Here is a 22490-nt window from a genome sequence, read left to right as displayed (position 1 = left end):
ACCCATTGAAGGCTTCCCCTTCTTTGAGAAGGGAAAGGGTTAATGGGAGGAGGAATTGGTGAGGGTGGGACTAGTAGGAGAGGAGGGGGTACTGCAATCAGGATGCAAATTGAATGAATAAATAAACAAAAGGAATCTGAGAAGTAAAGGGACTTTTGGAAGGTATTTATCGGTGTCTTCTGAATAAATTATATTTGAAATATTCTGTGGTAGATAAATAGATCATCTCTCCCTCTACCTTGAAATTCTACCACCACTTCTGTCTTTTCAAACTTGTAATCACACCCTCTTTTCTTCCCACCCCCAAATATGGAGCAGACACCTTCCAGAAGGTAGATTCTGTTACGCTGTATTTGAAATGCTTCATTCTAGCATTGCTCTACAATTCAAACAATAGCACTCAGTGTCTCTCCAGTGCTAGGGTTCTCAAGAGTGGAACAGTAGCAAGAGTTGTAAAAGAGGGATTCTGCAAGGCTCTGCTGTGTGAACCAACGAGCTCAAAGCAGAGAGAGCAAACTCCACTTCCCACAGTCAACTGAACAATGATAAATGCTGTATTTTCTTTTCCGAAGCATCATCCTTCAAGAAAGCAGCCAAAGAAGTAAAGATTGGGTATCTCGGCATAAATAATACTGGAGCTCCACCTGTCACTGATACTCGCTGCTGACAAATTGGTATAAATATTTGAGATGCTAATAAAAAAAGAAGTGTTGAAGTCATTGTGCTGAAACAAGCTAATTCATTTTTGAGGAGTTAGTTTTAACCTAGGGAAAGACATACCGATACAAAGATTGACAGTAGGACAATTTCTATAATTCTAACCTTCATCAGAAAAAGAGACAGAAGGCAATTACACACACACACACACACACACACACACACACACACACACACACACACACACACACTGGAAACAGGATGAGTATTCAGAAGAGAGAGTGATGGTTTTCTCTTCTCCCTAGAGCAGCTTTCTTCCAAATTATTTATTTGGATAAATCTTTATATGTCTCCAAAACTGATATAATTTTGATTTAGTCTAGCCACAAAAAGTGCTACCTTCAATATTAGTTAAAGAGTAAGAGCCTTATGCCTTGTTGAGTAATTATTTAATGAATGCCTTTGATGTTCTCAAGTTAGCTAACAGGAATAAGAAGCTGACAGTAACAAGAAGAGTTGTAGGAACAAAACTGAAAAGAGGCTTCCCTTGTAGGATCTCCACAGTATTACAATCTCTTTCAGCATCTTTCTTCTCTTGAGGTTAATATCATGAATTTACACTCGCCTACCTGGGTAAGTGATATTTTTTTCACTTAGTAACAATTTTTGGCAAGAATATATTAGCAAATAAAAGAACCCAGGCATTAGAAAGACCTTCATTTTCACACTTAGATAAAGAGGTCACTCCTGGACTCAGTTCCCTCATCTGACAGGCATCACATATTACCTGCTGTAAATGTAATTTCAGAAACATAGAGAAAGGCTTAAAAATGTTCAATTTTAGCAGTATCTCTCTCATTCCTCCTAAACTATGACAGCCTGTCCCAGGGTCAGTGTGATACTGCTTCAAGATCTGAGTCATCAACAGTGTGACTCTAAGTCAGCTACATTTCCCAAATTAACCATGTTATATAATTAGTATCTCTTGATGTATGTATCTGAGGTATTTTTCCCATAATTATCTTTTCCTTTCTTCAACAACTACCACCCACATAGTTTTCAAATTATAGCCTTTATTAGCCCTAGTTTATTCAACTACTCAAGTGTACCACCTTTTTTTATTCTTTTCTCTATCTAACCTTTGCAGTAGATATGACTGCAGTCCATCAAAAATATGCATATATCTTTGGAAACGCAACTCTACTTTTCAATCACAAAGGTCTAACTCAGGGCAAAGGGGGAAAGAACCACACTGGCCCTTGCTTTGCGACACAGTGGAATGTCCTATTTCCCTCCACATGCCTAGCAGCTGACTCAACTGCCCTCATTCAGGACTGTATAGATAGTGAAATCTACCAAGTCATCATGACCTTTGACCTAAGTAAAGGATGATTCCAAGCCAATAACAACTCCCTAGCTTCATGAACACGGAGGACCCAGGGACTCTGCCATACTTACAAACAAATTTCAGTTATAAGGCATGAGATGCCAGACGATTCAGAAATAAATATAGCTTTCTCTCTCTCCTCTGACTATATGGACTTGGCCAAATTCATCAGCGGATATAAAGCATAAAGGGAACCAAAGAGAACTTTTCTTCATGTCACAAATTTACACATTTTTTTAATTTCTTTTGATTATTTTTAACTACACATACTTTGTCATCTCAATCCTTTAGATTTTGAATGACCATCAACACGGATGAAATCAGTAATTTACGAATGCCAAAATTCCCTTCCCCATGCAGCTACTTTGTAAAGCACTGAAGGGTCACAACTGCCTAAAATATGGAAATTTTTAAGTGTTCCAGTTTTAATAAATTAAAATATTTTTTGCAAAACTCTTAATGGACACTTGAGCATACTAACTGGCACTGACTAATCACGGCAAAGTAATTTCACTCAATGAACCCAGAATCCTCAGGAAGGTGTAAACTACTTTCTTCATTTGTTAGCTGAGGTGTCTGAGTTGTAACAGGTCCCAGTGTCCAGCAGTATTTTCCAGAATAAATAGAGGAAACTCATCGGGTTCGATTCTCAATCCCTCTATTTAAGCACTGGGTTTTGCTTATTGTCAGCTAAGAGAGTATATCAGTACAAATCACTGACTAATATTTCTAAGGCTGAAACAGCCCGGCAGGAATTAATGTAGAAAGAAAATGATGGAATTGTGAAAAAATAACATCAGACAAGGATGAAGTCTATATATCAACTGCCTTGATCCCCTTTCAGTGTGAAAAATACCCACGCTGAGAACAGAATAAAAGGCTCCTTGTTTCCATATGCACAAGACAAAACACAGGCATCTGAGGCTGAGTACTGTAGCTGCCACCCTCTTCCTGGTTCCCCGCTTGAGGGTCCAATTAAAATAGAAAAAGGATGGAGTTTGTGTTTATCTGTTACCAAGAGCTCTATATTATTCCCTTTGATTTCTCTAGGCATAAAGAGAGTTGGGTTCGTAGGAGGAACGAAGCAAAGACCAGTGACAGCCATCTGCTCAGATCATAAAGGGCAGCCTGTCAACAGCATGCTTAATAAAGCCATTTCTTCCCAGGAACGCTTATCAACTGGAGAGGTGGAAGGTCACTGAGCCCTATGCAGTCGAGACAGCCAGAGTTTCAATGATATACTTTTACATACTGCCTCCTCCACGGCTGTCAGAGTCACGGCCGCCAGTGTTATGCACCAGGCATCAGGCACCTCTCTTATTAAAAGCAGTTTCCTAGAACAACGGGAAACAGTGAGGTTTCTACAGGCTAAATGAATAGGCAAATAAGCCAGCCTTCGCGTCTTGCACTGATTACGCTCTGCTTGTCAAATGAAGGATGTTGTAAGGCACAGCTTGCTCTAACAGACCCTGTAGTACTGACCCTCTCTGGAGAAGTTGCTTTTGTTGAGTCTTCACATAGTGTGGACTTCAGATATGTCCTCACGCCTCTCAAAGCAACAGCTTGAACTCAAATTGTTTTCCTTCTAAGTCTAGCCGGTTTTCCATTATATAAGAGCCACGGAGGTTCGGGATTTTGTTGTTAGGTGAATGCCAAAACAACAACAACAAAAAAGACAAAAAAAAACCCATAATTGTGATTATGGTTTGTATAAGCCAGTTTCATGGACACAGATGTCTAGTTTTAGGCTATTATTCAAATAAGTATAACAGTAATTGGCCTGGAAAGATGGGTCAGTGATTCAGAATGCTTGAGGACCAGAGTTTGTATCCCAACACTTGCATAACAAGCCTCCAGTCGCAAGGGATTCCATAACCTTTTCTAGCCTCTGAGCATACAGGTGTGTGAGTGTGTGTGTGTGTGTGTGTGTGTGTGTGTGTGTGTACACTCACAAAAATAAATGAATGAAAGATAAATAAATTCACTTGTATCAGCATAGCTGTGAACCCTAACATACATACAAAGTACTCATGGTGACTTTGTGTTTGTGATTTGTTTTTTTTTTATTCTACCTGGACAAGAATTTTTTCATATCTGCATAGAGCCAACTTCTTAAAGCACCATATCCTCTTAATACTCTAATGAAAATAATCTGAACTAGAAGAACATATTTGATATCTCTGAAAGCCACTGTCTCATTCTCTTCAGCTACAGTCTTGACTCTGTTGCTCTGTCTTTATGTTTTAATCTCACTGTATTAAAAACTGTCTACATTCTGTGTACGTTATTAAATCCAAGGCCTCTTGTCTACCTTGTCTTTCCAGGTGAGAATTGACACCTCTGAAATTGGAACCACCGAAATGCCAAAGCCAGAGCTGCCTTTCTCTCCAAATGACTCGCATATGTTTGGAACTGTTGGTGATCTGCTGCTGAGTGGCTCTTGGATGTCCTTGTGTGGTTAGCCACCACTCACAGCTATTGACTTATGGGCAATATGGTGTGAAGCTTACTTTTCCAATTGGAGGGTTTTCCTCAATCCCAACCATAGCCAGTGCTGATGGAATGTCATCACCTATAGATTGATTTTTTTTTGAACCTACAACATCACAAAAAGAAAAGAATTTTCATCTCAAACTTTTTCCAAGGAGGTGACCGTCTAGTCTGAAAACCCACTACCAGCAGCATGTTCCATCAATCAATATGTGCAACGGTTTCTTTTTAAATTTGAAAGAAATCCAAATTCTTCCAATCCCAAAGCCAAGTGCAGATGCATGGAAAATATTACTCATCCTTCCCTGACAATTGGCTCTATTTCATGCATACTTTGTTAAGACTACATTTTCAGACAAAGTACACACAGTGATTTCATTTGGTAGCAACCAAAACCCAGATGAAAACAAAAAGGCACTGGCTAGATTCTCCTTTCCTTATAAAGATTCGTTGGATCCTGATGATTCTGGAGTCTGGGCCCGAGGCACCCAGCATTAGTGAAATTTAGTCAACTGCTAGGAAAAGAGGTTACAACACAAGTAAACTGGATAACTGATCTGTAGTAAGGGGTGTCTGCCTTTAGAACAACGATTATTAACCAAACTACAAATATGTGGACCCAAGACCACAGAGAGGAGCAGCTAGAAAGGGAAGTTTGCTCTTTACAAGTTTATTTCCAAGACAGGGCTGTTCAAATAGATGTAATCCTAACTGACACAGCAACTCGACAGTGTCTCCAGAGAAGGAAGGAGTTTTTATCATGCTATCTATTTTGTGGATTTCTGCATTTGAAACACAGTTTTGGTTCAGTTAATTGTTTCAACTAATTTGGTTCATAAATATTGGTTGAAGATAATTGTAAAATGAGAGCAGAAATTAAACCTTTTATTTACCTATGAAGATAATAACAATTCCTGAATAATCTTTTATAAAAGCTCAGGTCTTTTTGTTGGTGTTCATTATTTGGGATGGTTTTGGGTTTTTCAAGCTTGTACAATGCTATATAACATAGGCTAGTCCAAAATTCACAGTCCTTCCACTTCAGCCTGTGTAAATTGGGAATATAAGAATATACCACCATGCATGAGTAGCTAAACTTTCTGCCATAAAACCACATATATTATGCCTTCCAAGGCATTCCGATCTAATTTTCTCAATGGAAATAATCAGAACTTAAAAATTTTACACAGCAATTGCAATGAAACATCCTTCTAGGTATCTCTTTTCCTCCAGTCTCACAAAAGTCTAATTTGACTTTAAAATTTATTTTAATCCTAATTTGATTTTACTTGTTTTTTAAATAATTTATGTCTTTTATAAAATGTCCAACTTAGTTTTATAGAAGCATCTGTTTACTAGCTTCTGTAACATCAAGTACATCACATGATTAGAATAACGGGTACAAGTGACAAGGAACTGTAGGTAAAACAACGAGTGGCCAAGAAGACTAGGGAAAGTCAACCAAGTACGTTTGTGCATGCACTTGTTACAATGGTGCTAGGATGCCATTGGATAAAGAAAGTCATATGGCCAAATCTAACCCCGTGCACATGGAACATAATAGAACATTCCCCTCACAATGTGACCATGTCAAGGATGTAGCAGATGACTTCATAGCATGAAAATAGTAAGAAGAGTAACTCTACTGAAGTTTTTAATGAAAAACTAAGATATTCCATGCAAGGATAGAATGATATCAAGAGGTATTGAATTATATTTGGGTTAATGTAGGATAAGTGGGGTCCTGGCGTCTCCTCCATCACAGAGGTCGGCCACGCGGGAAACTGGATGTGGGAAACTTGACCGTGTTTACCCCAAGCTGCCATCCGGTGATGTTGGGCTTTGAGAAGCTAACGACACTTCTCGGAAGTGGGAAAATGCAGTGTGAGCTGGCTGGTGCTCCTTGGGCCTGTAAGGAGGCCAGGACCATCCGTTCTCAGGCTCTTGGGCATCCAGGCACTGGGATTCCCCAGAATCGCTGAGAACAGAGTGGGGGCCTTCGGGGCTGGTCCCACAGTGAGTAGTCCTTGGCTGGTCGGCCATGCGCTTGAGGCTTGGAGGCAGAGGTGCTGGGAGAGTAGAGAGGCTTTCAGGACATTAGACAGCGGCTCTGTAGGCGAAGGCCTTCTCTGTGACTCCCCATGGTGGATTTCATGAAAAGAGGCAGTCCATGGTTTCAGGACGTTTATTGTCGTGGCAGAAAGTGGATGAGTAAAACCGTACCCCACTTCTCAGAGTGGGCCTGAGATTAAATACCTTTTGCTGGGAGGAGTGTCTGAGAAGGAAAGCTTCATTAGCTAAGCCTCCAGGCCTGTAGGTAGCTCATTATAATGGAGAAATGATTAGAGCCTATGTGACCTGTGGTCACTTTCTCTACCTGAGGAGGGACTTGGGGCTTTGCCCTTAAGTGTGTGACTGGTGGCCACGAATCTATGGAGAGCTGCGGGCGAGTGACTGGCCTGGTTTCCTGGGAGTCAGACAAAGCACCTAACGTCCCTTCAGGGTCTCCGGGGTTCAAACCTCCTTAACCGGAATGAGGGTGTCTTCCACTGCCCCACAGGTTAAAATAAAGTCAGGTATATAATGAACTGCGAATTCATTTCTCCTATACTTCATTCACTAAGCAGGTAAATTATCAAGGCAAATGGTTTGTTTTATGTGTCCAGTACTCTGAAGATTTCTTGTGAAAAAATTTAATCAAACATTCTTTATTCTTGACTGTTCAACACATTTTCAATGCTGAAGAGTGAAGAAGAATGCTTTAATGGAGGAACCCATGGCTCCAGCCGCATATGTAGAATAGGATGACATTGACAGGCATCAGAGTGGGAAGAAAGGCCCTTGGTTCTATGGAGGCTTGATGCCCCAGCATAAGGGAATGCTAGGATGGTGAGGTGGGAGTGAGTGGGTGGGGGAGCACCCTTATAAAAGCAGGGGGCAGGAGGTAGGGCGATTGTGGGGAGGGGAAACTGGGAAGGGGGACAATAATTGAAATGTAAATAAATAAAGTAACCAATAAAAAAATAAATTTAAGAAAATTACAAACATCTTTGCTAAAAACACAATAAACTTATATAAGTTTACTAAATATAGCTCTTTATGAATATATTATATTATCAATGAAATGCTTTGATGTTGTTAACAGCAAATAGTAAAACTTCTCTATACTCTTTTGCTTGTATTCCTTTATTATCATAGCAGATACATTAAGTATGAGAAACTTAAAGAAAGGCAATGTACTAAGAGACTAAGACACTCTGATGCTTTCTTCAGGGAGATATAAAGGACGCCAAATGGACAACTTACTATTTGAGCTACCACCCCATAATTGTGGCAATGCACCCAAGAGACTAGCTTCAGGAGGTAAGATGCATTTCGGCTTATGGCTCCTGAAGTTTCACTCCATGGCTAGTTTGATCTATTGTCTTGGGCCTCTGGCAGGAAAGAAAGAACGATAGCAGAAAGGCAGCCAGGAAGCAGAAAAAGAAAGAAAGGAAGGGAATAGAGATAAGATAGATCCTTCAAAGAAAAGTCCCTATTTCCTAAGAGTTCATTCAGGTATGAACTCATCAATAGATTGATCCATTGGTAAAATTAATAATGCAATGTGTGATGGTTTGTATATGCTTGGCCCAGGGAGCTAAATTATTAGGAGATGTGACCTTGCTGTAGTAGGTGTGTCACTGTGGACATGGGATTAAGACCCTCCTCCTACCTGCCTGGAAGTCATTATTCTGCTAGCAGCATTCAGATGAAGATGTAAAACTCTCAGCTCCTCCTGCACCACATCTGCCTAGATGCTGCCATGCTCCCACCTTGATGTGGGATAATGGACTGAACCTCTGAACCAGTAAGCCAGAGTCAATTAAATGGTGTCCTCTATAAGACTTGCCTTGGTCACAGTATCTGTTCACAGCAATAAAACCCTAATAAGACACCATGATATAATGACTACTACGTCACTACCAAGGTAGGGTAGTTGGGGAATAAGACTTCAACACATGAGTCTTTGAAATCATATTATATCTAAATCATAAAAATATGCATTTAAAATGGAAAGTTTTAATCTCGTCTCATAGGAGTTCACAGAGGCTTAACTGCCAACCAGGGACCACGCATGCACCTGATCTAAGCCTTCTGAGCATATGCAACAATTGTGTAGTTTGGTCTTCTTGTGCTACTCCTAACCACAGAAGCTGGGCCTTCTCTGACTCTGTTGCCTAATTTAGGGAACCTTTTCTCCTACTGTGTTGTCATATCTAGCATTCATAAGAGAGGACCTATTCTTACTGCAACTTGATATGCACAGCTGGTTGATAACCATGAGAGGACGACCCTTCTCCCTTTTCTGAAGAGAAACAGAGTTATAGTGGATGTAGAGAGGAAGGGAAGTAGGGGAAAGAGAGAATGTGTGTGTGTTTGTGTGTGTGTGTGTGTGTGTGTGTTTGTGTGTATGTGTGTGTGTGTGTGATCACATTTGAATATTTAAAACACTGATTACAAATAGGGTTAAAGAAGGTAAGTGAAAAAAATGAAAAAGAAAAGTTAAATGGAAAGTTTTGGCAATACAAGAAGAACACAATTAATGACTGTCTGGAAATATTTACATGTACCTTACTACCAATAGCCCAAAGCAAAGAATATACAGACAGTTTATGTTGGATAAAAGAAAGAATAATGTGTCATCTCATGTTCTTCTATTGTGTTTGTTTTCTATTCTAATTGTTTAAAGTGAAATAAGAACTTAGCCCCTCAAGAGAGAGTCTGACCATGAAATCATAGAGCTTACTCTGGTACTAGCTAGTGATGTGCTGTTGGGCAAATCACTCAACACCCTTAATCATTGCTTCTTTATAAAAGCATCCTTACTTTTCTTTCCCAAGGCTTGAATGCATGTGAACCCCTGGTTCTTTTTTTTTTTTTTTTTCATCTTTAACCTATAGCTATTACTTTGTCTAGTAAATTATGCTAAAATTCCTAGGTTTATATTTATCCCTTGTTCTGCTAAGATAGTTGAGATTAGATTCAGTATTTTCGATCTTTGGTAGAATAAATCTAGCAAAGAAAATAAGACTTTTGATGTTTGGTGTACAATACATCTATAGGCTGTAGGCTTCTATAGGCTTCTCTACAATTGTATGAGAAACAGTTATATTCACTTTAGCTGAGGAAAGTCCTACAGTTTCCCCAAGCACAAGCTCTGTTCAGATCCCTTTAAAGTGTGATAATGTCTACTGTGAGACCTGAATCTAAATTCAACATAGCGCTTGGTACTTTCACATTAAACTTAAATCCTCTCCTAGTTATATGACTCTAAGACCAGAATGGAAAGCCTTTGATGTGTAATCTTTTGCCCATTAACAAATAATAAAATTCACAAAGATGAAACCTTGAGATTTCCTAGATTCAGAATACCTTTATGAATATATCAACCTTGAAAGAAGTCACCTGAATGTCCTAGAGAAAACAGTTGAGGCTTCATCTAGTCTCAGAATCTATGTTTTTCAATAGAGCTATTTGAAATCTTACATATGTGCAGACCAACCCATGTATGCTCTTTGATTAATGCCTTAGTCTCTGGGAGCTCCCAGGGCTTCAGGTTAGTTGATACTATGGGGTTGCCATCCCTTTAGGAGAGAAGGCCAAAGGGACTGAAGAACGAATGGAAAAAGATAACTGCAGGTTGGGAGTGGGTGGGAACCTCTAGAATGTCCCAGAGACCTGGGATGTGAGAGGCTCCCTGGCCTTAATAAGGATGACCTTAGCTGAAATGCCCAAAAGTGGGGTGATGGGACCTGAAGAGACCACCTCCAGTAAATAGACAGGGACAGGGCCCCTGGTAGAGGGATACGATCGCCATCTACCTTCAAAATTTTTGACCCAGAATTGTTCATGTCTAAAAGAAATGCAGAGACAAAAATGGAGCAGAGAATGAAGGAAAGGTCATCTAATGATAGGCCCAACTTAGGCACCAAACCCTGACATTATTACTGATGCCATGTTGTACCTGTAGACAGGAGCCTCTGAGACAGCAGCTGACTGAGGCAAATGCAGATACTTACAGCCAACCATTGGAGTAAGGTTGGAGCTCCCGATAGATGAGTTAAGGGAAGGATTAAAGGAAACATTTTTCTTATTAGGACATTTCCCAGAAGAAAAATCACCTCTCAAATTCAAGATCACATTGCAGTAGTGCATTTCTCACAAGCTTGTGGTGGTCAAGGAAATCTGGACTCAATCTGAATGTATTTTCTTTTAGATCCCTGCATTTTCTGTTTAAACAAAGTACAAAGCTTTTCTCATTTGTGTCTTCTAACTCCTGGTTCAAGACTAAACATGCCTTTGAGGAACCACCATAAACTGCTCACTCACGAAGACCTATTTCATACCTCAACTTCTGAGCAATCATATTTTCTAAGCTATTATCCCACAGAGGGTTAAAGTAAGTATTTTACATGGCACTAACAGTCTTTCGCAAAGACCAGAAATCATTTCATGCAATGAGAAAATAATGGAGGACGCTCTGGAACTAAGCCACTAAAAGCCATCTTTTGAGGCTAACATGTGCAAATGGCTTGGCTGGGATCTACTGCTTTTAAGGCATAGCAATTTAGAAGCTTGTTTAAATCCTTTTAACTGCATTGGTATTTAAACTGCATTTGTATATCTGAAGACCAGAGGCCCTATTACAAATCTCTTAGAAACTTACTGCTAATTTATTAAATAAGAGGTAATAACTGTAGTGGCTGTGAGTATTCGTGACATATATGAGACTGAGAACAAACTAGAAAAATCGCCAGTCGACTAGAGCAGCCTATGACGGGCCATTCCCACTGTGTGAGCTATTAAAATAAAACAATCATCCCAGGAAGCAAATGCTTCTGCTCCTTAAAGAGATCAGCAGTATCACCTACTCATCTCTCTAAAGTTCTTCCTTTCCGAGTCCTCTTTTATCTGCTCTGAAACCAGGTTAAGCCCTCTGGGTTATATACAATCTGTAGTGCAACCTGACAACAACTTAATAAACACTCATCACCCAAAAGTCCTCGCAATTATCTTGCTTGCTTCTCCAAAGCTCCACCATCCACATGGACAGGTGTTTCCTAACCCTTCGCTGCTTATTACTCCTTCCCAGTATTAAAATATAAAAGCATCCAAAAGGGATGCTTTCCTGGCGATGATAGCTCATTTGAAATGCACTCTATAATTAACAACTTTCAAAGCAAAGAGGTAAATTTTGTCACATGTATTATTAAAGCAGATTTAAGTCCCCCAGGACCAAATTAAGCACTTGATTAAAAATGTCCATGTTAAAAGAAACAAGTAGATAGGGAGTTGGGCTCTCAGCAATTCCAAATTAGTGCACTGATTGAAGAGCCTGTTCAAGCCATGTAGAAAGACACAGATCGTGGACTGCCTTCCCGATGAGGACTCAAGTGCCCCAACATGAATGCCAGTCAGCCAGAGTCGAGTTTAATGCGGGTCCCTTGAAAGGAGCAAGCATAAAGGATTGTAATGAAAAATCTAACGGGCAGATAATCCTAATGAAATAGAAAAATAATAACTGGAAACTCATAAACTTGGAATCATTCATTCTTAAATTATTTAATTTTATTTTCAAACAGTGGGTTATGCACTAGATCGTAGGTTTGCAATATTTTCTTTATCTGCCTCATTCCTAACACCCTTGGTCTTCACTTGGGATATGTCTGTTTCCATTTGTGTGAATTGAAAGGATAGAAGGGTCACAAAAGAAACTCACGTGACTCTAGGAAACATTTGAAGACAAACTGCAGCCACACAACTTTCATTATGGTATATAGAAAAGGCTATTTTTCTTTTAAAGTATGCAAAATGTTTTTTGCATACATAGTAATACCGTTTAAGAATTTAGCAAATGAATATAATATATTTGGATCAACTTCACCCCTTATTTTCTCCCCTTCTCCTCCTCCCTTATCCCCTCCCCACAACTATTTCCTCCCAATTTCATGTGAACTTTTTGGGTTACAAAGTCCCAGTCCTAGTTGAGGTGAGAATGGCAATTGGTGACTGCTGGGGGAGAGATTAGTTTCCATTAAGGCTAAGGCTAAGGCCGCCATATCTAGTACATGTCCCTACACTCATGGCCACACTTGTAGTATTAAGTGCACTCAGTGGGTTTTTTTAAAAAAATGAACAAATTGATTTTATACAGTCTTTTAAGTCTATTTCTTGCCAAACTTCTATAAATATTTGCAATTGTCTCTAAGAAGTATTATATATCCATCAACAGTCAAGCTGTCATGATGTTGTAGGAATGAGTCAGGGTGTAGAAGATACTCTCTGTAACTTCCAGGTCCTTGTGCCTTAGGGGGAAATAAAACAAAAAAGGAACTAAACCAAGGATACATGGAAAATGGTAGAAATAGAGACCATTTATTAGGAGAACACTTCCAAATTTGGATATAGTCCAGAGAGCTAGAAAAGTTAGGGGTTCAAAGGCCCTAGACCAAGATAGTTGTGACCCTTTTATTGGTTATTAACACAGCACTGTCTTGTACCACATTTGCATATCATGTATGTTCTGTTATTTAAATGATAGCCTAGTCTGTTGAACGATAGTCTTCCTGCCAACTGGCGTTTCCCTTATGTTAGCCCTGAGGCCTCTCTCTCTACTTTATCGCCAAGCCACAGTAGAACAGTTAGATAATGCCACCATGTGTGTGTGTGTGTGTGTGTGTGTGTGTGTGTGTGTGTGTGTTTTAACAACATCACAAAAAAATAGTGAAGTGATAGATATAATAGACAAGGGTTCATGAAGAACAGCCTTAACTTGGTGATTGCAGGAAACAAGAGAAAAATTACCAAGCATGGTGAGGTAGCTCAAACTGATTCCATTAAGAAACATGAGACATGATGTCAGTTACTTTGCATTTCTTACTTTTCTTCTAAGCCAGTATCTTTGGTTGGGAGAAAAAGTTCTTCCCTCAATATATGCAGCTACGAAGCTTATACACAATCTAAAATTCAATTATATTCTTTAAAGCTAAAAACAGAATGCATACATGCTAATGAATTATTCTACAAATTCTGTCAGAATGACAATGTGGACTGTGGCCAGAACAAAAACTGTTGGGTGAATCATAACTAAATTTCTTGCTTTGTTTAAAAAGTCCCCCAAGGCAGAACAACCACTGAGATCTTTTATATGCTAGAATTGTATTCTTTCAGAGAGTAAAAAACAATCTACCTAGATGCCCTACCTGGAAGAGAATTAGGAGTCCTTGACTACGTTGCTTTATCCTTCTGAATCTCCTCACTGCCATGACGGGTTTCATTTCTCTTAGCCCCATTATAGCACTGACATATGACTATATTATATTACACACGTGTGACCCAGCAATTAAGCATTGTAATAAAATCACATAAGAAGGAAAGGGATACTGGAGCCCTTAGAAAAGACACTTCACCTGTCCTTCAAATGTCAAACAATAAATTGTTTTCTTTGACTAAATGCATTTTTAGTGGTCAATACCTACTACTGCTTCTCCTGTAGGATTTTGAAATAAAATAAAAGCGGTTTTAAGTCATCCAAATTCTAGCAATGACTTGAAATCCAGAAGGTTGAAATTTGCTCATGAATAAAAGTTAAAAAAATGTTTATACGTTTAAAATGTAGGTGCTGGGTGCTGGAGAGGTGGCTCAGTAGTTAAGAGCGCTAGTTGCTTTTTCCAGGGGATCCATGTTCAATGTGATCCTGGCATTCACATAGCAGCTTACAACTGCCTGTAACTCTAGTTCCAGGGGATCCAACAGAAACATATATACGAAAAACACTAATAAACATAAAAAATAACAATAAATTTTAAAAATACAGGTTCTGTAGATGCAAAACCAGAAGGTTCACCTCAAAGATGATGAGATAGTTTATTCTGGAGCCAAATATGAATTATGCATAACCTTAGGACACAGATTTGGGATACTGCAAATTCCATGTTCCAACATGGAAGCAATTTCATAAAGTTTATATAGTATTAGAACAAAGAAAGACACTGTGCAAGTACATTTGTGGAAACATCAAAGAGGTGGTTCCGGCAAAGTGGATAAGAAGCTTCTACTGTAGGCTTCAGACGCTGTCTGATGCCATTGGAAGATAGTACATTCCAAATGAAAACTGACTGGGCATGAAAATAGGAAGGATGAGGTTGGAGAGGAGTGATGGAAGGAGAGAGTACAGGGACACAACTTGAATTGAGGTGATGTGGAATTTGGGAGGTGATGTGGAAACCTTGTACAGTGGAAGCTTCCTAGAATCAATGAATGTGACCCAGCAAGGACACCTAGTAATGGAGGATAGAAACCTAAACCATCCGTCTTCTGTGATTCAGGCTCCCAATGGTTGGGCTGGAACATTAACCAAGCCACAAAACCTTCGGCCTACAATCCGTCCTGCATGAAAGATGTGCTAGGACAGTGGTGGTGCAAAAGTTGTAGGAGTGGCCAAATAATGACTGGTTTAATTTGAGACCTGGAGAGGTAGCCCAGACCTGGCACTGCCTGAATAACCAGGAGCCAGAGGATAGATAAACCAGAGACCTAGGATACAACCAAACATTACAGTCCAAAAAAAAGTCAATGAAATGATTCATAATGATGTTCTGCTATCCTCATAGATCAGGGCCTAGTCCAGTCATCATCAAAGACGCTGTCTCTGTCAGCTGATGGGAGCAGATGCACTGACCCACAGCCAAACATTAGGTGAAAAGAGGGCTCTGGCCAGAGGTCTCCATCAGATCCCTCCCCACAGAAGAGGCAAAGAAAAACTGTGGTAGCCAGAGGGGTCAAGGACACCATGAAAGCCCATGGAATCAAGTAAGCAGGGCTCACGGGGCTCAAAGGGATGGAAGCAGCAATCACAGGACCTTCGTGGGTCTTTGCTAAGAACCCTCTACATATATGTTACAGTTGTTGGATGAGTATTTTGGAGACTCCTGACAGAGGGAGTGGGGTTGTCTCTGACTCTTTTGCCTGCTTTTAAGAGCCATTTTCTCCCCCTGGGTTGCCTTCACCAGCTTGGAAGTGAGGGTTTGAGCCTGACATTATTATACCTTGTGCTGTGTTCAGTGGATGTTTTTTGGAGGATGGCCTTTTTCTGCAGGAAGATGGGGATGGAGGAGTAGTGATACCAGGGAAAGGAGAGATGGAGGGGACTGGGAAGAGAGGACGGAAGGGAAGCTGTAGTCCAGTTGCATTGTATGAGACAATAAACTTAAAACTTTAAGTAGAAAACCGGGACTCCACTTCTACATTCCAAATGGTTTACATAATAGTAGCAAAACTATTAGGTCTAGCACAGAGAAAAGTCATGATGGCTCTGATGAGCAATAATGATGCTCTAAAACAGTCTGGCTTGAACTGCAGCATTCGCTGACGTTCTGGTTAGTTAACGAGCCTTGTGGGAGGTTCAGCTTCTTTCTAGGAACTTCTGTTCATACTTCTACTGTAATTCTATGACTTTTAGATTTCTTATTGAAAAGTATGGCACATTGCAGATCTTATTCTCACATGACAACCTATGCTTATTCAGTGAGGGAAGCCCTGCAGCATAAGTTAGGCTTTGATGTCACAAATTATACACAAACACCTCCTTCCATGGGAAGAAAGTCTGTTGGTTTCTCTTCTGTCTTTTTAATTAGTATGTTTTCCTTCTCACACTTACAAACAAACTTTGTCCACGTGATTCAAATGGAGCCACAATAAAAACAAGGGAAAAAACAGGAGAAACAGAGAGATTAAAAGAGAGTATGGGGAAGACCTAGACCAGAAACATTCATGCAAGGCAGTGAGAAGGAGAAGCCCTGAGAAACGCCAGTTTCGTAGTAATTAATGTGGAGCGTGATCTTGAATAAATCAGGAGACCTCGCTGATCTTTGAAGCTCCATCTACAGAACGACTTGGCTGGATTACTAATGATTATTAATGGTGTTTACCTTCTCTTCTAACTAAACATGTTATGACTGTAAGCATTTGTAATTAGAAAATACTTACAAGCTGAACACCCAAATGGGAATGCAGAACATATTAAAGTCCCGATTTGCTATCTCATGATGATCAAAAAAGTTAGAGTTGGTTTGGGGAGATTAATGGTGACCTACTTGTTTTAACCTGTCAGCTCAAAGGTAGCATCTTACCATTAGCACCTCTCCTAAATCCTGAATACATAAGATACCTACCGATCATTGAAGTGCTCTTCTTCCTTCCTCTGGGACCACCAAACTATTATTCAAATGTTTTCACTTAGGTTCAACTGAAGCAGTTCTGGAAGGCTAAAGGATTGTCTATAAAGCTCTGTGAACCTGGATGGAGGGGTAATAGGAGCCATTGAAATGCAGATAACAAGGAGAGGACTGTTTGGAGCACTTAGAACGTCTAAAATGAAAAGAATTACATTAGTGCTAATGACTAGTATTCTATAAAAATTCCCTTTGTGATGGATGAGAAGGAGCTGAACTCTTCAAATAAAGCACTTAATTCACACCTGACAGTGATTTTCAGACTATGGAACAAGCAATGTTAGTCATTCCATTCTTAGCCCAGGGAAAAATTGTGCTGAGGAATTCAGTGCAATAAAATAAATCTCTGTGGCTCTTGAAATAGCAAAACTCTGACGAGAAAGACCCCCTGGCTAAAAAGAAAAAAGAAAAAAAGTGAGCTTCCTCTTGCCACTCTAAATTCCTCGATTTTCAAATAGCCAGTTAACAGTACCTAGAGTTATTTCTGCATTAGTCATACCCACACCCTTGCACAAGCATGGTGTTGAATCTTGCTATTTACACCCTGGGCATTCTTGCTGACTATTCTATTATGAAGCACTTTCTGAAGATCTTTAAACTTACGTGACAGTTTTCTAAGACTCCAGCAAGAATAAAGCTGAGGTGGGACAGGGGGATGCACTCAGTGTCTGCTTCTCAGGGCGTCTTCCCTATCCTTTGCTCCTCTGTCTGTTTGCATCAAAGTCCATGAATCAGAGTGGAGAGTGGCCTGCCAACCAGCAAAGCCCTATAAACAGCTGATTGACTCACAGACTTGGAATGCGGGGAACTTGCTGGACACTGGAACTGAAGCTGGACCTTCAGATCCCTTCTGCCACCAAATGTAATATGAAGCAGATGGCATAGGCCAGGGGAGTTTTGGTATATCTTTGAAAGGCTGGAGAGATGCTTCAAGAGCATTTGCTGTTCTTACAGAGAACTGGAGTTCATTTCTGAACATCCATACCAAATCCAGTGGTTCACAACTGCATATATATATACATATACATATTCTTGAAATATATATATATATATATATATACATATATACATATATATTCCAAGACATGTTGTGTCTGGGCTCCATAAGTAAAACCCACACATGCATGTGAATTCACACACAGAGGCACACTCATACAGAAAAATATAAATAAGTTAATTAGCTAATTAAATCAGAATATCTTTATTTATCAGCACATTAAAGATGAGCCCAGACATGGCCCTTGGCAGCAGTAGGGACTCAGACATCGCATGGCCTGAGATGGCAGTGCCGACAGCTCACACCAGCCTGGTCCTAACTACTGTCAAGTCTCTAGTTCTACCTCATAGCACATCAATGGCTCTTCTTTGCTATCTTTGCAATCTCTTCCTCACAATTTGTTCATCATATCTGTGCCTGCCTCCCATGCCTCAAGGTGGGGCAGCCTTATCAATAAATATATGAAGCTTTGCCTGTGTCTCCAGGATCCTAAGCCTGAAGAATGAGTAAATGCGAGTTACAGCCCATAAAAACCCCACACATAGCTTGTTTAAGTAAGGAGCTGAATGAATTTTTTTTCTTATTGTCATAATGATTAGGTTTATCACATTTAATGACAACAGTCTTACCTGGGAAAAGAGAGCAATTCTTCATTTGCACCATTACCTACGAAAGACAAAACCTAAAAAAAAAAAAAAAAAAAAACACCAAGAAAGTAATTCAAGCAAGTGATCCTATGTTTTTGGAATTCATACTGTACAAAACATTGGACCAACGAGAAATTCACCCAATAAGCAATTGCTTGACTGGCCAGCACAGGTGGATTTACTTAGCTAATGAAGCTAAGGCTTCAGGGTGCATAACTTACAAAACCTTCTTCCATAGCTCTGGGAGGAGTCTCACAATGTAGTCACGTAATATGTGCTTGCAAAATTTGCCGAAAGGAGAAATGTTATCACAATTAGTTAAAACTCTATCTTCTTCTCTTCTACTTCCACTATTGTAACTCAATATTTGCTGACAAAGTTTGTATGTTCTACAATTTGGCTAAGCAGAAGTTCACTCAAGAATGTGTTGAGCTTTGATTTATGTACTATTTGTTGTTCTCGGGAACTCCTGCCTAGTGTAAGCCATAGACAGGAGGAACCTCTCGCCACCAGCAGTGCAAACTCAGCCAATGCAGAGGTGATGGACCAAAGCATTAAAGATGGGCATCAAGTTCTGGTGAGTGTCAGCTAGGATTCCCAAGTTCTTATGCCCCTGAATAAGAGTATAGATGTGGATAGTCCCAGAAGAAGGCAAAATTTATTAAGAGAAAGAAGCACTCTCTAGATTCAAAGTGGTCAAGAACTGGAAAAAACCAAAGGCCCAGTGGTGCTCAGCAAATGGGACATTTGAACAGAGAACGTTTCCTTATTCTGTACATAGCATTACACGGCAGCCTTGAGGGAAGGGGTTTCAAGGCTGACTTACATGCTGATTATAGTAGTGTTCTCATCATTATTTTATGTGCATCTGTGAACACACTTGAGTGCAGGTATCCTCTTAGGCAGGAGGGATCAGATGTCCCTGGAACTAAAGTTACACATGGTTGTGAGCCTGTGAGCTGCTAAATGTGGATGTTGAACTAAACCCATGTCTTCTGCAAAAGAAGTGCACTTTCTTAAGAGCTGGTCAGTCTCTTTAGCCCCTTACGTTCACAAGCTTTAGACATCCCTCTCTGGCTTACCCTCCTGCCTCAAAAGTGCTATTGTGATGTGAACGTGTGGTACTCAATGGTACTAGTAACAGAAATAAAGGAAGAAACATACAGGATTTTAAATGTCTGGATCAAGAAGCTAATATGTGCAATGATGTGCGCATCCCATGGGTAAAATTTTAAGTAGATTCAGTTCTTAAAGATGCATAAGTCTCTTTCCACTTTTCTTTAACTTCAGTAAAAGTATAAGATACAATAACATCATTATGTCTTTACATTTTAAATGGAAATTGTACAAACGTGAACAGAATTATGACGGTTAAAGGTTCTGTGAATAACTTTATTAACAATATCAAAAATACGAAAAGAATCCTTCCAAAAGACTGAATTATACTCATATTCAGTCAATAAAAATACTGTTCAAATGGTGTTATAGAAGCCATCAACATTGCATTCAGAAAGAATTACAAAGTGTCAGGCTACCAAATAAGATGAAAATCATATTTTCTGCATTCTTCTTATATTTACGGTTGTGTTATCTTTTTTAAAATGTATATTTGCAACCTCAGTGTTTAAGAGATGTAGTCAAAAAGACCACTGTGAAAAAGCGGCCAACCTATACTACATAAAGATTTATAGACCAGCCTGGGCTAAACACAAAGATCTTGTCACCAAAAATAAATAAATAAATAAAAATTAATTAATTAAAGAAAGTGGACACAGGGAATGTAACAAGTGTAATCTGTCCAAAACTGCAAATTTAATAACTCAAGTTTCCTAACCCTATCACCTAGCACTTGTCACCCAGAAAGGGGCTTTCATTAAAATCGATAGTCCTCATCCACAACCATTTGCTAACTGAAAAGAAGTCAGTGGATTGCTCCATACAGTGACTTCTGGAACATTCCTCTGTGTTATGGAAACAGTGTAACCCAAAGCACATCCCTACATTGACTGCACTTCCTGAGATTCCCCAGCTGTTTCTTCTTAAATTCGATTATCTTCCCAAATAGCTGATACACCAACCCCTTGATGATCACTTGTAGCCTACCTCCTGCAATCTATATACTCTTTTTTTCACTTTTTTCTTTATTAACTTGAGTATTTCTTATTTACATTTCGATTATTATTCCCCTTCCCGGTTTCCGAGCCAACATCCCCCCAACCCCTCCCTCTCTCCTTCTATATGGACTTCCTCCCCATCCTCCCCCATTACCACCCTCCACCCTCCCCCCAACAATCACGTTCACTGGGGGTTCAGTCTTAGCAAGACCAAGAGCTTCCCCTTCCACTGGTGCTCTTACTAGGCTATTCATTGCTACCTATGAGGTTGGAGCCCAGGGTCAGTCCATGTATAGTCTTTGGGTAGTGGCTTAGTCCCTGGAAGCTCTAGTTGGTTGGCATTGTTGTTCATATGAGGTCTCAAGCCCCTTCAAGCTCTTCCAGACTTTTCTCTGATTCCTTCAACAAGGGTCCCGATCTCAGTTCAGTGGATTGCTGCTGGCATTCGCCTATGTATTTGCTGTATTCTGGGTGTGTCTCTCAGGAGAGATCTACATCCAGTTCCTGTCAGCCGGCACTTCTTTGCTTCATCCATCTCATCTAATTGTGTGGCTGCATATGTATGGGCCACATGTGGGGCAGGCTCTGAACGGGTGTTCCTTCTGCCTCTATTCTAAACTTTGCCTCCCTATTCCCTGCCAAGGGTTTTCTTGTTCCACTTTTATTTATTTATTTATTTATTTATTTATTTATTTATTTATTTATTTTTGGTTCTTTTTTTTTTTTTTTCGGAGCTGGGGACCGAACCCAGGGCCTTGCGCTTCCTAGGCAAGGGCTCTACCACTGAGCTAAATCCCCAACCCCCTTGTTCCACTTTTAAAGAAGGAGTGAAGCATTCGCATTTTGCTCACCCTTCTTGAGTTTCATGTGTTCTGTGCATCTAGGGTAATTCAAGCATTTGGGCTAATAGCCACTTATCAGTGAGTGCATACCATGTGTGTTTACTCTTTTGTTCCTCCATTTCTTCCCATTCAGCTATGGCAGACTCCACTGACTTTATCTAAATGAATTAGCAAGAATGTGTTTTACCCAATACAAATGCAGATATTCAAAGCCAACCATTGGATTGAGCCCTGGGTACCCCAATGGAAGAGCTAGGGTAAGTACTCAAGGACATGAAGGGATTGCAACCCATAGGAAGAACAATATCAACTAACTGGACCACCCAGAGTTCCCAGATACTAAGCCACCAAACAAAGATTATGCATAGAGGAATCCATGGCTCCAAATACATATGTAGCAGAAAATGGTCTTATCTGACATCAGTGGAAGGGGAGGCCCTTGGTTCTGTGGAGGCTTGACACCCCAGTATAGGGGGATGCTAGAGTGGGTGAGTGGGTGGAGAAGCACCTTCATAAAGGCAAAGGGAAGGGAAAGAGTAGGGGTGGGATAGGGGATTTGTGGAGGGGCAACCATGGAAAGGGGATATCATTTGAAATGTAAATGAATAAAATAATAAAAGAAGAAGATTGTGTTTTACCACATGGCTCTTAAAAATTATCTTTCTGGTAGAGAAAGATTATAGCTGGACCAAACATTATTTAAATTACATATCAGAATTGAACATTATTTTGTATTGTACATAATTCAAAATTATCAAATAAGCCCTACCTCAGACAGACATCCATCCTCTAAAACCATGCATTTCCTTAGGACCCAGGTATCCTTTAGTTGGGGAGTTAGTCTCCACAAGCCTAAACACTTTTTAAGCTTCCCAAGCACTTTGGCAAGCCTACTGATGACTTCAAAATTTTAAGGTATGTATATTTCTGTAGTAAATATTTATGTAACATATGTAAGGCTCTGAGATCAATACCCACACTACAAAAAGGAGAGAGGGTAGAAAAATTTTACCTACCATAATATATTCATCCATTCTCCCCATGGAAGCAAAACAATTTACTAGACATATTAATTTGACTA

This window comes from Rattus rattus, chromosome 7 (genome assembly GCF_011064425.1).
Source record: "Rattus rattus isolate New Zealand chromosome 7, Rrattus_CSIRO_v1, whole genome shotgun sequence".
NCBI lineage: Eukaryota > Metazoa > Chordata > Mammalia > Rodentia > Muridae > Rattus > Rattus rattus.
The sequence above is the reverse complement of the archived record's forward strand: the minus strand, read 5'-3'. Positions refer to the sequence as shown.